The 14,695-nt window shown below is 41.8% G+C and overlaps 1 protein-coding gene across 11 annotated transcripts in view; it reads left to right on the top strand.

Moving 5' to 3' along the window:
- Nucleotides 1–827: 827 nt before the first annotated feature.
- The window catches only part of baz2ba (bromodomain adjacent to zinc finger domain, 2Ba), a 67,711-nt gene continuing 53,843 nt past the window's right edge, over nt 828–14,695 (top strand). For all 11 annotated transcript variants that reach the window (XM_035907608.2, XM_035907656.2, XM_006780380.3 and 8 more), the window contains exons 1-2: nt 828–1,080; nt 14,427–14,469. The gene's annotated coding sequence lies outside the window, so the exon portion shown is untranslated. The remainder of the gene's footprint in view (nt 1,081–14,426; nt 14,470–14,695) is intronic.

Raw genomic sequence — 14,695 nt, 5'->3', positions numbered from 1 at the left:
TTGCCCACTCCATCTGCAAAAAAAAAAAAAAAAAACTCCCCACCACCACCTCTCCACCCCACCCCCTTGTTGTTTTCCAGTTGAATGAAATAATCTTCCCCCGTCTGGAAACCCAGTCTGGGTCAGAGGGCCTACGTTCAGCCTGTTGCTTATTGTGTGTTTAGAAGAGGATGTAAAGCATACAATTAGGCACAGATGGCTGTCTTTGCCAGGCAATGTATTGATCCAAACCCGATGAAGGGCTGCCCCGTTTTCTGGTTTTGTTTCGCAAATGCCTCCCCTAAGTTGGAGCCTTTATGTAACTGGCTTGTATTTGCTTGATCATGTAACATCTTGTGGGGGCTTAAAGAGAGACAGACAGATAGATCATCTGTAACTATGTTGAATACTGCCCAATCAAGCAAAAACACCCGTTATCATTAGGTTTGGCGATATTCTAAAAGTGCCTACAACTTTCACCTTTCAAAATAAATCCACAAATAAGACAAAATGAGAGGATTTAGGCAACTTTTCTTAAAAAAAAAAAATCATAAAATTTAAGCTATAATCCAAGTTATAGTAATTAATTAAAATGGTTAAGAATGTATGGAAAGTTATTTTATTTTATTTTTTTAAAAAAAAAAAGGTTTGTTTATTTCTTACACCATCAGCGGATAAGGCGCTAACAACATCATAAATAAAGTTCCCGCAACATCCCTGTCAGTGCCGTGGACCTAATGACAATGTCGCATTTAAAGTAATAACGGTCAATTACTGTATCCTTCCTTTACTACGGCCGCTGCACAAATAATAAGTTTTCTTTGTGTGGCAGTAGTGAGCTGACGTCAGGTCGGTTCCTTGAAGTGGAGCTGAATAAACCTTGAGAAGAGTCTCCTTCAATCTGCTGTTAGTAACTAACACACACACTCACACACCGAGACTCAATTACTGCCCAATTCCCTTCTTTATCATTCGTCCCCGACCTCTTTCATAACCAAAACCGACCAAGGAAAAAAAGAGGCGAGAAGAAGACCGAGCCGAAGTGTTAGTTGAACTAAAAAACCACGCTGGAAATAAGTAAAGTGTCGAAACTAAAAAAAGGTAAGTGTTTTATTTTCACTGACGCTGTTTTCGCCCCGTCACAGAACAGGCGATGAGCTGCGTACGGAGAGAGCTCGCTTGGCTTCGTTTCTAGTTTCTTGGCTTTTTTCAGCTCGTGTAAACTGCTTTATACATACTTTCCTGTTTTCTCGTTGCGGTGTAATTCATTCAGTCCGTGTGTCCCGTAGTCGTTAGCGGTACGTTTGGTTAAAGTTTTTTCTCCTTTTTATGAAAAAAACGAAGTGTTTTTTTCCTCCTCTCCTTCTTCGGAGTGTTGACCTGATAGTGGAAATCGTCTTTTGTGTCCCTCTTTTCCCTTTTCTCTCTCGCACCGTTCACTCCGGCGGTCGCAATTTGATAACGAAATTAAACTTTTTCGAAAGCTTCGTGGTTTTGTTTGTGTTGTTCTTTTTTCTTTTAATTTATCAACCGTGAAAATGTACAGTTGTTGGCTGTTTTGGCTGCCTATTCAGTGTAGTGGATGTTGTAACCTAAAGGGGGGGGGCAACTACGAGGCACTGGACTGCCGTTGGTCCTCGCTAGTCCGTCCGTTAAAAAGCCATCCAGTTTAACAGTCCCCCGACGCGAAAATAAAACAATTAGGCGACAAATACATAAATATCCCCCTTCAGTTTGGATTAACTTGGACGTATAATATTAATTTCTCTTTGTACAGCGTTTCAGAGTTTGAGCTTTTTTTCCCTGTCGTGTCGCTAGTCGTATTGCTGGCCAGCCTGCTGGGGAGCTGTTATCGCGGTCGCTTCCTCAAACCGAGAGGCGTGCAGGCAAGCTAGCAGCCGCTTGGCCGAGTTGTTGAAATTTATCCCTTTGTGTATATTACAATATCCTCCATTTTTTCTGCCCCTTCCAAAACAACAAGCCTCTCGCCATCTTGGTTATTTTAAATTCGTCCACCGCCCCCCCCACACCAAAGCACCCCCCCTCTCTCTCTCTCTCACACACACACACACACATACAAACATCCAGGCTACTTTAAAAGGAAATGGACGTTTTTTTCCTCAAGTTTTACCAAAGTTTTAGACTTGGTAGAGGGGGAAAAAACGAGACGGGGGATCGCGTCCCGTGTGTGTTCTTTTATTTTCCTTTCTGAAAGGAAATTAAGGTGGTTGATAGAGTCGCGGACGATCATTTTAAGGCAGTTTTACTTCGATGTTTGGTGCTTTAAAAAAGCAAATACAAAGTGACGTGTGGTTACATGTCAGGAGTCTCTTGTTTTGAGACGCAAGTGGAGAGGCTGGTGTTTTGAGACAGGCGTCGATAAACAGGCGCATTTGTGATGTTTTAAGATAATACTGTTGATAAATGTGAGATCGGCGTTTACTCGGTGCTGCCCAATGTTTGTCTTTGCAGCTAAACATGAATGAATGAATGAAGGAAGGGGGGAGGGAAGAAAGAAAGGAAGGAAGGAATGCTATAAGGGCAAATTACTTGGAATGATATTAAGGGAAGATTATTTTTTTAAAAATATAATTTTAATTGTATAGTGATTAGGTATGATTAGACTCACAAAAGTTATATAAATAGTATTATGTTTTTAAAAAACAGGTCCTTCCTTCTTCCTTCAGCTGTTGTGGTTTAGCTGAATAGATCTGTGAGCGATAAGTTTGCTAGATTGACAGGTTTAAGACGTGCACACTGGCACACATGCACCTCTAGCCTTCCTTTGGATTATCTCTTAGCTGAGCCATGATACTTGCTTGCAACAGTTTAGACTGAAGACTTTTAGCAGACTGGAAAATGGTGACCTTATTTATTTTCTGTCATCCATCTCACACAAAAAAAGTGTCCCTGGCCCTTATAGTTACAACTTGATCTCACTTTTCTTCCCCATGTCCTGTAAAGTAGTTTGAGAAAAAGGAGGGTGTTTAGGGTTGGAGGGTGTAGTGGAAGGAGGGGGACAAAGAAAACAAACTGAACAAATGCTTTGAAATGGAAAATCAGATCATTTCACCTCCCACCTCTTTTGTTTGCCCGTTTATTGCTGCAAAAGCTGGAGTGCAGAGGAGCAGATGTTTAGCCAAACATGAAGGCGCGGTGCCTCTGTCCTTATGGGGATGGCTCTCCCTCCTCTCACTGCTGATGCATCGACATGACAGCTGCTTGATTTCATGGAGCTGCTAAGAAGCCATTAGTGGTATCAGTGAATTGAAACGGAACAGTGTCTCCCAGTTTTCTATCACAACTCTCTATTGTTGGCATCTTTTTTTTTTGGTGCGGATTTGTTTGAATATATGTGTGAGTGTTTGTGCTCCCGTGTACGTGTGTGTGTGTGTGTGCAAATGCTGCAGCTGAACATACAAACCGACAAGAAGTGGTAATATATTTGTGCAGCGTGTTTTCTCATAATTTGAGAGAGACTGAGCAAGAGCAAAAGTGAAAAAAGGGGAACAAATCTGTCAGAGTTTGTTTGCCATGTTGGTTTGAAATGAAAGCACACTGTGCTACCTCAAGCACACTCAAATCAGAGATGTCTCTCCTTGCCAGGCCAAGGGGAAGAAAAAAAAAAAAGTCAACTCGCGGCTGGAGTTTTATTCTTTCTCTGCTTCTCCCTCTCAAATTGGAACTGTTGTTTTTGAAGAGATAAAGGAGGACTTCTGCTTGACTTGAACATTCAGGAATTAAGGATAGACATAGTTAAGCCCTATTTGCATGTCTACCAAAGTCACAGCAAACGGTTGCTATTGACTAAGCTGATTAGGTGAAATTAGGTTCACGAGCTCTATGTCTGGGGGTGCTGAATCTGACAGAACTTGGACAGCTTTTGAGAAGACAATCCCATGTGCACACAAGGCTGAATTCTCTATAATCCCTTGCTATTGAATATGGGGGCTATCTATTTTTTTTTTCTCATTTTTGAAGGAAACCCATCCTTGTGTTCTTTTACAGATGAAATGAAGTGCGATTTATTAGGTGTGCATGACAGGAATGATCAAGTCATTGGTATGAGGGAACTCTTGCTTAAAACTTTAATATGAGATGAAAAATACGTCCACTCTATTAGGGACGCTTCCATATATCGGCTGAACACTGAGCCAATCACAGCCTCGTTGACAGATATGAGCCTATCAGCAAATGAGATGACATTTACCAATGGCAGTGGCTGGTCTTTATCTGTTGGGTCACATCAGTGTCATGCTGGTTAATTGGACAAACAGTTCAGCAAGAGGGAGAAATACAAACAAAATAACAACAAAAACGCGCACGCATAAACCAGGGTTTTCCTCGGTTACAGACTGTCATTTAAGTCTGACTGGTGTGAATCCAGCAAAGGCAAAGGAACAAAAATCAAACACGACTATGAGATATGTTGATAATTTAAATGGTGCATCATTACAACGGGCAATAATATAAATGGGTTATTATTCATATCATGTATGCTTTTAGATTTTAGTTTAACAGCTTTCCTCCTAAATATGCTGAGCACTAACCGGTTTTGAATGAGAAAAGCTAACACACTATTTTGTTTGTGTTCCTAAAAACTTCTGTGATGAGCGAGTAGAGCTTAGATCGTGTTGTTTAACATGCATTTTGTGTGATTAGAGTAGAATTAACTTTATCACCATGGTGGGAAGCACTGGGACAAAGCGAATGAAATGCAGTGATAATTCAACCAGATGTGCAAAAACATAGTATTACGTGCAGAATGTACAAGTGTATAAAATGAAAGTCCTACAACATGGGTGATGTTATAACTTACAGCATGTACAGTTTCTTAGTGTGTATATCAGGAGTGTATCGTGCAGCTTATGTCAGCTTAGGTTCACACCTTGTGTATTTGAATATGCCTCCACATTCGTCCCGTGCGACCACTTGTGATCAGGTCTCACTTTAACACTGAACACGTACAGGGACTGAAATGTGTTGCCGTCTCTAATGTACTTCCCTTGAATAATGTTCTGGAAATTAATAGAATAAGAAATGCTATACAGTCTAGCTCGATGATGTCTCTAATCTTCCGCTTTCCGACTGGCTGATTGACTCTTTGGCCCAATTGGAAATCAAAGTGTTTTCAATCTAAGAGAATCTATTTTGCCTGATATTGTTGGCGCCTGCTGTTGCACATTTTAATTGGCACCCAAATGAATACCTGCTTCTGCTTACACCAAGGACATCAGTTAAATAGCTGGTCCTTCAGTGTGACCCAAGGTGGTCTTTTCCTGTGCGGCTCAGACCTTTACTTAGAGCAGCGCACTTCGTATTGGATCACTAACAACATCTAGTAATGCCAGGCGTGAATAGGGTCTTAGTTGCAGATTTTGATTTTAACCTCAAATTCTTTTTACTTGATGTCACTATCATTGGTGATTAACAAAGTAAATCCTTTAATGCAAAATATGAAAAGTGTCCCTGTCCCCTTGGCTGATTGTGCCATCCCAGAGCCTCGTTCACATATGAAGTATTTTGCTCTTTGCACGTTGTGAATGATGGTTGGTTGTAGGTGATGGCTGGGGGCTGGAGCCTTTCCCAGATGTCATAGAATGAAAGGCAGGGTACACCTTGGACAGGTCGGCGGTCTGTTGCAGGTCTAACACAGAATTTACCTCCCCGTTATATGTCAGTCAGCTGTTTCACTTGTAGTCGCTTGTAATGCTCGCCTCAAACTTGAGATAAGTTTAACTCAGGGCCCGCCCACTTTGCATCGCTAACGGTCTCTGAATTTCATTGACATTTCACGTTGCCACATCTCTGCCAGTCTCTTCCTGTTTGTACAGCCCTTTAGAAAAGTGGCGTTATGCTTCAAATCAAGACTTAAAATGAATCAAGCAGTGTTTTTTAGGGGTAATGCAGATCCTGACGATAAAAGAAAAAAGAAAAAAAGGGTTATTTGAAATTCTAGCGACTATTTCAATATTGTGCATTCGGTTACTGCGTCTCCCCTCACTGATTACATGATTTTACTCTGGGCTACTAGACCATGCTTTGTAGTTTCTGTGTGACAAAATGTGACAAAGTGGCTGATTTATGCATTCTTTAACCACAACAGCAGGAGGCTGAACTGATAATGAAAGACAAAAATAAACTTTCATATTACCATACACATGTACATTACTGAAATATTTACTAAGCTCTGTCTGAAGTGCTTCAGTCAGCCTAAATGTTTCAATGCATTGATGTCAGTAAGTTATATTTAGTCAGAGATTAATAAGATCTGCAAACAATCTATTGATAATAATGGCCATCTGGGAGCCCTGTCAAATCTCTGCATGTTAGCGCTGACACAGAGCTGTGAAATTTAAAGAGGAAGTAGAGATCTGCTCTGTGTTAACCAGATCCTTCAAGAACTAATGCAAGACACACTCCCAGTCGTCGGTCAGTCTTTTACTCGTGAATGTGCATGCACAAGCAAAAAAATAAAATAATGACAAATGAAATAATGCACCAAGAAACTGAGGACTTTAACAGATGTTTTTGAAGTAGACATTAATCCTGGAAAGACTAATGGCCCTTTGAGAAGAAGCAGCATTTTAGCAAAAGCCTTAAAAGCTTCCATGCATTAGATTAACAATGCGTCATATTGTTACAGATCAAATTGAAGCTTCCCTGTCCTCGTTTCGGTCTAGTGCTGTGAGCCGTGTGTTAGAGGCCCATGCAGGCAGATCACTTATTGATACGTGTCCACATGGCCTCGCAGGTTAATGTCCTCTCAGCTGGGAAGTTGGTGAGCTCTCAGTTGATCTACCTAACCTTATGTTACCTTGCTATTTTGGTAACACTGCCTGTTCTCTGAACGTCCTGATAGTCATCAGGATCCACAAATAATTGTCTAAAGTGCATGCTTGGTGACAGCAGCTTTTAAAGTGAGCCTCTTCTAATATTGTGCCTGTCCTTTTGCTGAGTTATCTGCATCCATCTGTACAGCGAGAAATGCAGCTACGTTTAAAAAAAAAAAGACTAATGAGATTGGGCATATGCCTTTCTGTTGTAGAAGCAAGTAAACAATCTCGACTCTTAATTAAGACTAAACAAATCAACACCCATTTTATTTTTTTCTACATTTCTGTGTGGATTACATATGGCGGATTAATTACCGAACAATAAGCAGTGTAAAGTGCAAGTGGGTCACCCGGCGCTGACTTTCAGGAGACAGAAGACAGAGCGGCCAAATTTGGGAGGGAAAGGCGATAAGCTGCTTCTTTGCCGTTCGTCCCCTGGGCCTCTATTTATCATTCAATGTGAGAATTTCCTTGATGAAAGTCAAGGTTGTTTGTGCATGCTCTGTCTCGTTGGGATGCCTGTTTTTCCACCAGCAAGGTGAAAAGGTTGATTTTCCCCCTCCAAAGAGATGCCTTGTTTGGGAAGTCCAGGCTAGTTTCTTTTAATGAAGTCTCTAAAGGTCCTGATGATTTTTCCACTTCATGGCTGTTTTTGTTTTATACATTAGTGAGGACGCGAAAAATACAGATGTACTTCGTGTGTATCTCCGTGCCACACAGCGGCGAGCATGCAAGTCCTCATAATTGTGTGTCTGTGCTGCATGTGCTAAAGACGTAGCAAAGAAGGTTATCACTTTATGTGAGCTGAAAGCATCCATTTAAGGTGGCCTTTATAAAAAGCAAGAGTGGCAAGAAAGATGGCAGCATAATGAAAGCATTTATTTTCTTGAAAAGAAATCACATCAGTGTTTCTTGGCTTTGTGAAATAGATACATTCAGAGTCTCTTAACATTAGCTGAAGGAGGCTGGATTGGATTTTTCTGTCATTTTTCTCCCACCTTGTCCTCCCTGTCTCGGTTACCAACATTTTCTTGCAGCAGGGACTTGATTATGGAATTGGCATTGAGGTCTGGAAAACCTGCTATTTAGTCTGATGTTTTCCACACCTTGACATCAGCAGCAGGGGGCCTATACTTACACATTTCTCTCGCATTCTCCCATGCTGGCTGTGCTTGGATGGGGAAGGATACTGGGAATGGGAAAAGAAATGGGAAGAATGTTTCGGATGTCGGAATGGGAATGATATTGGTTTCTCTATTGGTGTGCCTCCTGGGTCAGTGGGGTTTTTGATGATACTATAGAATAGCTTGTTGCAGGCAGGGGAGCTGTGAGCTTCGGTGGGTGTTAAGGCGCACGTACACACACTTGCTGTCACAACACAGGCATTTATGTATAGGGACAGCACACACATACACTAACGTGTACACACAAATGCATGAGATTGCGCCTCGACAGCCCCCCATTTATTGATCTTCTTCAGCATTTAAAATCTGGTCACTGCTGCCACAAAGGCTTTTTATTTTAGCTGCGCTGGCAAAGCGTGCTTGAAGCTAAGCCAGAATTTAAAATATTTAACTCCTACACAAACGCCATGAGAAATGACAAGGAGAGAGGAAAAACAAATAGGAAAGCAGTTTGGAGCTGTGCAGTAGCTATATGTGCATTTGTTGAGAACCGTGTTTTATGTAAAACACGCTGATAGGATCACCTCGCACTGAGTCGGCTGTGTAAGCGCTATAGTTTGGAGTAAAAATGTGCGCATACAGCACCCTTTCCTTCATAAAGTTTTTATGAATTAAGGGGGCTATCCTGCATTTTTCTTCAGAAAACAAAATTGTAGAGAAGAAATGATCATCGACTCTAAATGTATCTTAACTCAGAACTGAACTGCAAGGCCTTACAGTGTTTGTAGTGCAAGCTGAAAATGCTGGCAGTCATTGGATTAGTCATTACTGGACCTGGAACAAGCGGCTGTTTTTAGCATTTTAAGGTTAAAAAGGGATACTCGTGAGCAGAGAGGCAACTCACCAATGGCTAATCTGCAAAAGCCCTTTAGCATGCATTCTTATAGCCCTGTTCTTTTCTTAAGGACAGCGTGTTTCTCTTTCTCTCGTCTCACTGCACACGACACCAGGTATTAAAGGCAATAATTTCCCCCTTTTCTTCTTCTTAGGAAATTGTGAGTGTTCAGTTAGTCCCAGGTGGCATAGAGGAAATGATCTGACTAGCTGCGTTCACACTACATTTTGAAATAATTTGTCTTGAAAAGGTCAAAGCACATATCAGTGATTTTGAAATGCTCTTACATTGTGCTGAAAATGTATGTTGCATTAACATTACAAATCACAAAGGTTTCCTCATCCGGTTTAACCTGCTGCTGCTGCTGTTTTTTTGGTTTGTTTTTTTCTTTCTTGTCCAGCTACGAAAGCCTAGCCCTGCTCAGTCTGTGGCATTGTCCCGCTTTCTTTTTCTCTGTGTCTCTGTCTGTCCTTCCCTCTCTCTGTCTCTCTCCCGCTCTTTGCTTGTGCGCTCTCTTTCTGAACGATGACACTGAGAGACAGCTGTAACGTGAGACGCCTCTCGATCCTGGCAGGGGCTTCGAAAAGCTGAGGCAGAAGGGAGGGAGAGGGCCTTTATCTGAGACTGGGGGCGCTGACCTCCCTCATTCCCCTTCTTTTTCTCTCCTCCTTTTCTCTCCCCGTCTCTGCGTCTGCTGGCATACTCCATCCTCCCCCCACCAACAGAAGCCGAGACTGCACTCAAAAAAAAAAAGCGTAATGAGAAAACATTTTCTGCCCATAGCAAAAAAAAAAAACCTGATGAATGAAATGATGTGTGTTGTTCCTGTTTACACCATTTAAAGCTGTGTGTTGCTTTTTAAATTGCTAGCATCCCTCCATCTTTAGTCCACACTGGATGAAACTTAAATTGTGTTGTCAAGTGTTTACAGAATGTATGGAGTAATATTAGAGTGACTTATGTTTGTGATCTGTGTGTGGACTCGTTTTGTGCGTGTGTTTGTGTGTGTGTGTGTGTGCACGTGTGCGTGTGCGTAGATGGAAACATCCACACATCCCCTGGACTCTAGGCTATGGTTGCTAAATCCTCTGTGAGAGCTCCCGTGTGTAATCCAAACATTTAGAGCTAATTTAAGCATGCAGGCAGGAGCAGCATCCTTTAGGAAACAACAGCTCTCTCTCTTTCTCTCTTCATCCACCACTGTGTGTGTCTGTGTGTGTCTGTGTGTGTGTGTGTGTGCTGCGCAGGTGTTTGTGTGCGAGTGTCTTGTTGTCGCTGGAGGGAAATGAAAGCACTCAATCACTCACCTGTCAGAGTACTTCAAAATCTGTCCGTAACACACAAGTACACACAACCACACACAGCCACACATGCATGCATGGACAAACATGAACACACATGTGCATACACACTTACCCCTGAGGGTTTGACAGCACTGGCCCTTTATTGACTCCCTTGATCAAGGAGACAGCAGATCCATTTAATAGAAGCTACACACACACACACGAGCGCACGCACTCACACACAGGTACGGAAATCAAAGTGGATTCACATCTGCTCTCCACACAGCTCCACTGTATCTTCCTCTGGTAGTCATTTAAAACTGCGGCTTTATCGGCTGTTGAATTAAATTTTAAAAGCCACTACTAATAGACGTCATAATGTTTTTCCATTGCCGGTTTCTCTTGTCATACTTGCATTGCCGTTGCAGAAAAACAGCTCTGATTTGCCTCTTTGCAGCATCTTCTGTTACAGCATGGAGTGCGAACGCCAGCCCAGTCTGGGTTGTAGGCATGTTCTGTTGGCCCTGGCCCCTGTACTCCCCCAGTTGGCCATGTTTTGTGCTGAGTGTTTTGGAAGGCCAGTTAGCCAAGAGGGTGCTGGGAGGAGATGTGACAGCTGTGTTGGTCACGGCTACTCTGACCTTCACACGTCATCCTGATGGATCATCAAGGCTGTGGCGATACGCTAAACCTGTTGTGTAGGCCTGCGCTACCATGAGCATGCACCAGCATTCAGCTGCTTGCATTTTTGGTATCAAAGTGCAACTGAAGTCAGTACTCAGTAATGACAGACTTATCCTGCAAAGAAAAGCAGGAAATGGAGGTGTATTGCTTAATGCAGCGAAGAGAAAAGTTATCATGGCAACACAAAAACATGCGCGCATACATAGCACTAAAAGGGCGAAGCATACAATCAAGACTGGAATTACACACGCACACACACACACACACATATATATATATATTCTAGCTCACACAAATGGATTGCACTAATGTTCAGAGCTTTTCATTGGTCTCAAAGGGCTTTACTCCAGTGTGTGGTGTAACCCGTTCCCTCGAGATGGCACTTGCTCCATCAAGTCAAGGAAGAAACCATTTAGGGGAATGATAAACACACACGTATATTCACACATACACGCAGCACTGGGAGGCTGGAGGGATTTGAATTGCACTTAGGCAAACGCTTCTCACATAAGTTCTTTATTCCTCGTCTCGTTCCCATCTTTCCCCTGAACGTACACTTACTCACATACAAAAGTACTTGCGCAGAGATTCCATTTTGTCAGCTTTCAGCCCCAGATCATGTAACGATAAAAGATGCTGCCCTGCAGTTAAACACTGCCAGTAAATCACAGGGCAAAGAAAGCTGGGAGAAGCACTTATTTTTAAGCAGCATGAGAGACCATACTGAGGGAGGGAGGGGGGGGCAGATAGGGTAAGACAGAGAGAGAGAGAGGGAGAGAGGAAGAGAGAGCTTCTTTGTGCACTGTGTACTGGCATTGTGTGTGATGAAGAGATGAATCACTGCTATTTAGGGATTGGTTTCCTGCAACTGATTGTGTGACGACTCGGTGGCGGACAGACTGTCAAGACTTGCCTGTTTTGTTCTGGGGGCTTCAGGAAAATGTCTGCGGCCAAGTCTCACTAACTCACTCCCACAGGGCCCGGTGTGCCAGAGATCAGCAGAGACAACAGAGACAAACACCTCGCCAGTGTCGCTTGTCTAACAATGCATCAAATATTAAAAAGCAGGGGATTTTAGGCCAATCTCAATATGTATATTTTCAGAGTACACTTGTTTTCCGTGCTCAAATACCAGCAGAGCTTGTTCATAAATGAGGGCTCACGTGACTTTCTTTCTTTCTTTCTTTCTTTCTTTCTTTCTTTCTTTCTTTCTTTCTTTTCTTTTGACCCCTCTATTTAACCCTGTGCGGATGCCTGAAAGCGGTTGTATGAATCTTAAAGTAAAGTCAACATCTGTTTGGCTGAGGCAACAGGGGTAGATTAGAGTAACCAAACAAGACAATTCAGAGAGACATCATAGCAGTTAGGTTGTACGCTGTCCATGTGCAAGCATGCCTGGAGTTTAAATGCTGGTAATTATTACTTTGGAGATAGTTCTTTGTGTGTGTATGTGTGTTTGATTTTATTTGCCTTCACATTAATTAGATGGAAATAACTAAGTAATGATGGCTATTATTAAATTGACATTCGGACTGTTACTCAAAAAGTAATAAATTCACCGGCATAACTTAGAGCACCAATTTTGTTGGATCACTTGTATATAGACATTCAAATATCTCGTGTTACTCAGAAAGCACGGCTAAGTGAATTCTGTCACACTAAATTAATGCTGAGGTAAACCTTTTTGCATTCGTGATGATTTGTATTTGTTCAACTGTAAATAGCGCTTTGAAGTTTTCACATCATGTTTCACTCAAACTTGTAGTTGATTAATGTTTTGCTTGGCATTGACTTTGGCTTCAACTGTTTTGTACTTTTTCTGCCTTCTTTCTTTTTGTCTTTCTGTTGTAGTAAAATCCATCTAAAGGGCTTGGGCAAGCAGTTTTATTTATGTCATATTGGACTTTATGAAGATTTTAATGTATATTTATTACACCCTTTCAATATTTTATATGCCAAATTAACTATTAGCTAATTGAAAAAGATGAATCCATAATTAATTAATTGTTTGCTGCAGACTTAATACAATGCCCTGACATAATTTATGAGGACATAGCAGCGGAACAACGCTGCAGTCACAGGAAAAGAGTGTTTTGTAATGTTTGATGTAAAACTGGTAAGATCCTACCATAAAATGAGGTTAATAGACTAACAGCCTGATTCTCAGTGAGGCAAATGATGGCAGACAGCACTGGCTTTCTTATCCAGTGTAATTCACCTGCCTCGTGGCTGGCAAATCATTTTCTGTGGTGAAGTCCTGTGAGCAGAGATCCTTTAATCATCCACTAATAGGCCTTTATGAAAAAAGCTGAAGATGAATTCAGCCTACCTGGCTCTCTGTTATCATTATCACTGCGATGAGTTATCAAAGTATTTGTGTGTGCCTGTAGTTTGTGATGGTGTGTGTGAGTGTGTGTGTGTTTGTGTAAGAGCACAGATAATGAGGGGAACCATTACAGTTCGATCAGTTCGGTTATTACCAACACAGTCAGTCTAGGTGATTTCTGTTCAGTGATACATTGAGTTGTAATGACAGACATGCGTTGCATTGTGTACCACAGACTTTGGAAACACTTGAAGGCATCTGGACAGACAAAATGACTTACTTGTAACATACTCCCTTTCTTTTGACCATTTGAGCAAGTGACGTTAACAGAAAAGACGGGAACTCTGTAGGAAAAAGGATAGCTTTAACTATTATTGTAATATCTGACCACATCCGTGCCGCTGAGGCATCTACCAGACTCGATTCAGTTGCTGTTGACCAGATGGATGTGTTTACTGACAACAAAACCTTGTTAGATAGCTACCCACACATGCTGTAACACTGCTTGTGTGTTGCCGTGTCTGGAAATGTCTGCTTCCCTGAGTTTGTGTGCATGTGTACAGGGAGCCGTGACATTTGTAGGTACTGCATTCTGATCCCACCTAACCTTGCTGACACCAGTTATAACTCATAATCGAAAGCTGTCCTTCAGCTGTTCTTTTTGCTCAACACGAGGTTATATCAGCGTAAATGAAAGTTGTAAAAACTGCACTGTAGTGTGATATACAAAGCAGGGTGTTGTCTGTTATGGTGAGCTGCTCAGATTAAGCCCGGGCTGTAAGTGCACAGGAGGGCCTTAGAGACAATGCATGAGAGATGGGCGTGAGAACGCTGGTAAGGCTTGGTTCTCTGCAAGAACTGTCTTGTGTTTAGGGAAAATATCCTCACACTTGAAGATCCAATGTCTAGATTCAGTTCTAACAAACAGGTTTTGCAAGAACGGGCTCAGGGAGAAAGAGACTTTTTGTGGGTGTGAATATCTTTCTGTTTGTGTGTGTCTGTCTGTGTGTGTGTGTGTGTGTGTGTGTAGCCACAGCTGTGTTTCAGACGTCACTGTATTTTTTTCCTTTGATGTGTCTGGAAAACCACAAATACTAAGCTGTGTAACTGTAACTTTGAAGTGCAGGTAGTTTTTAGGGCCTCCGCCAGCTTTCAGGTCGTGAAATGAAAGAAGAAGGAAAAAAAAGCTTCATAGTACTATATCAAAATTGCCCGTTTTGAGAATGCTGCTCTTCTTATGAGTCAGATTGTTGTATTCGGCCCGAACCACAGTGATCTCTTGTTTCTGCTTTTCCCCAGGTGTTACAGCAGTGATGTCAAAGAGCTGAAGACACCTGTAACAGTAAGTGCATCTCTAAAATCTCTCACACTATGCCCAAAATGCATGTTACAAAATAGTTGATGCGTGACTTTTGAAAATATACATTGTCACACTTCTGCTTTTACAGTAGTTTTTAAAAAAATATTTCTTTTTTTTATGGCGCGCCAGAACAAACTTGCAGACTCCTCCAGTTTCAGGCCTAATTTGATTTTCATTCATTCAGTGAAAGAGGATGTTTTTTTTCTTC

Source organism: Neolamprologus brichardi, chromosome 1 (assembly GCF_056152115.1).
Source record: "Neolamprologus brichardi isolate AB-2024 chromosome 1, ASM5615211v1, whole genome shotgun sequence".
Taxonomy (NCBI): domain Eukaryota; kingdom Metazoa; phylum Chordata; class Actinopteri; order Cichliformes; family Cichlidae; genus Neolamprologus; species Neolamprologus brichardi.
The sequence above is the reverse complement of the archived record's forward strand: the minus strand, read 5'-3'. Positions and strand labels throughout refer to the sequence as shown.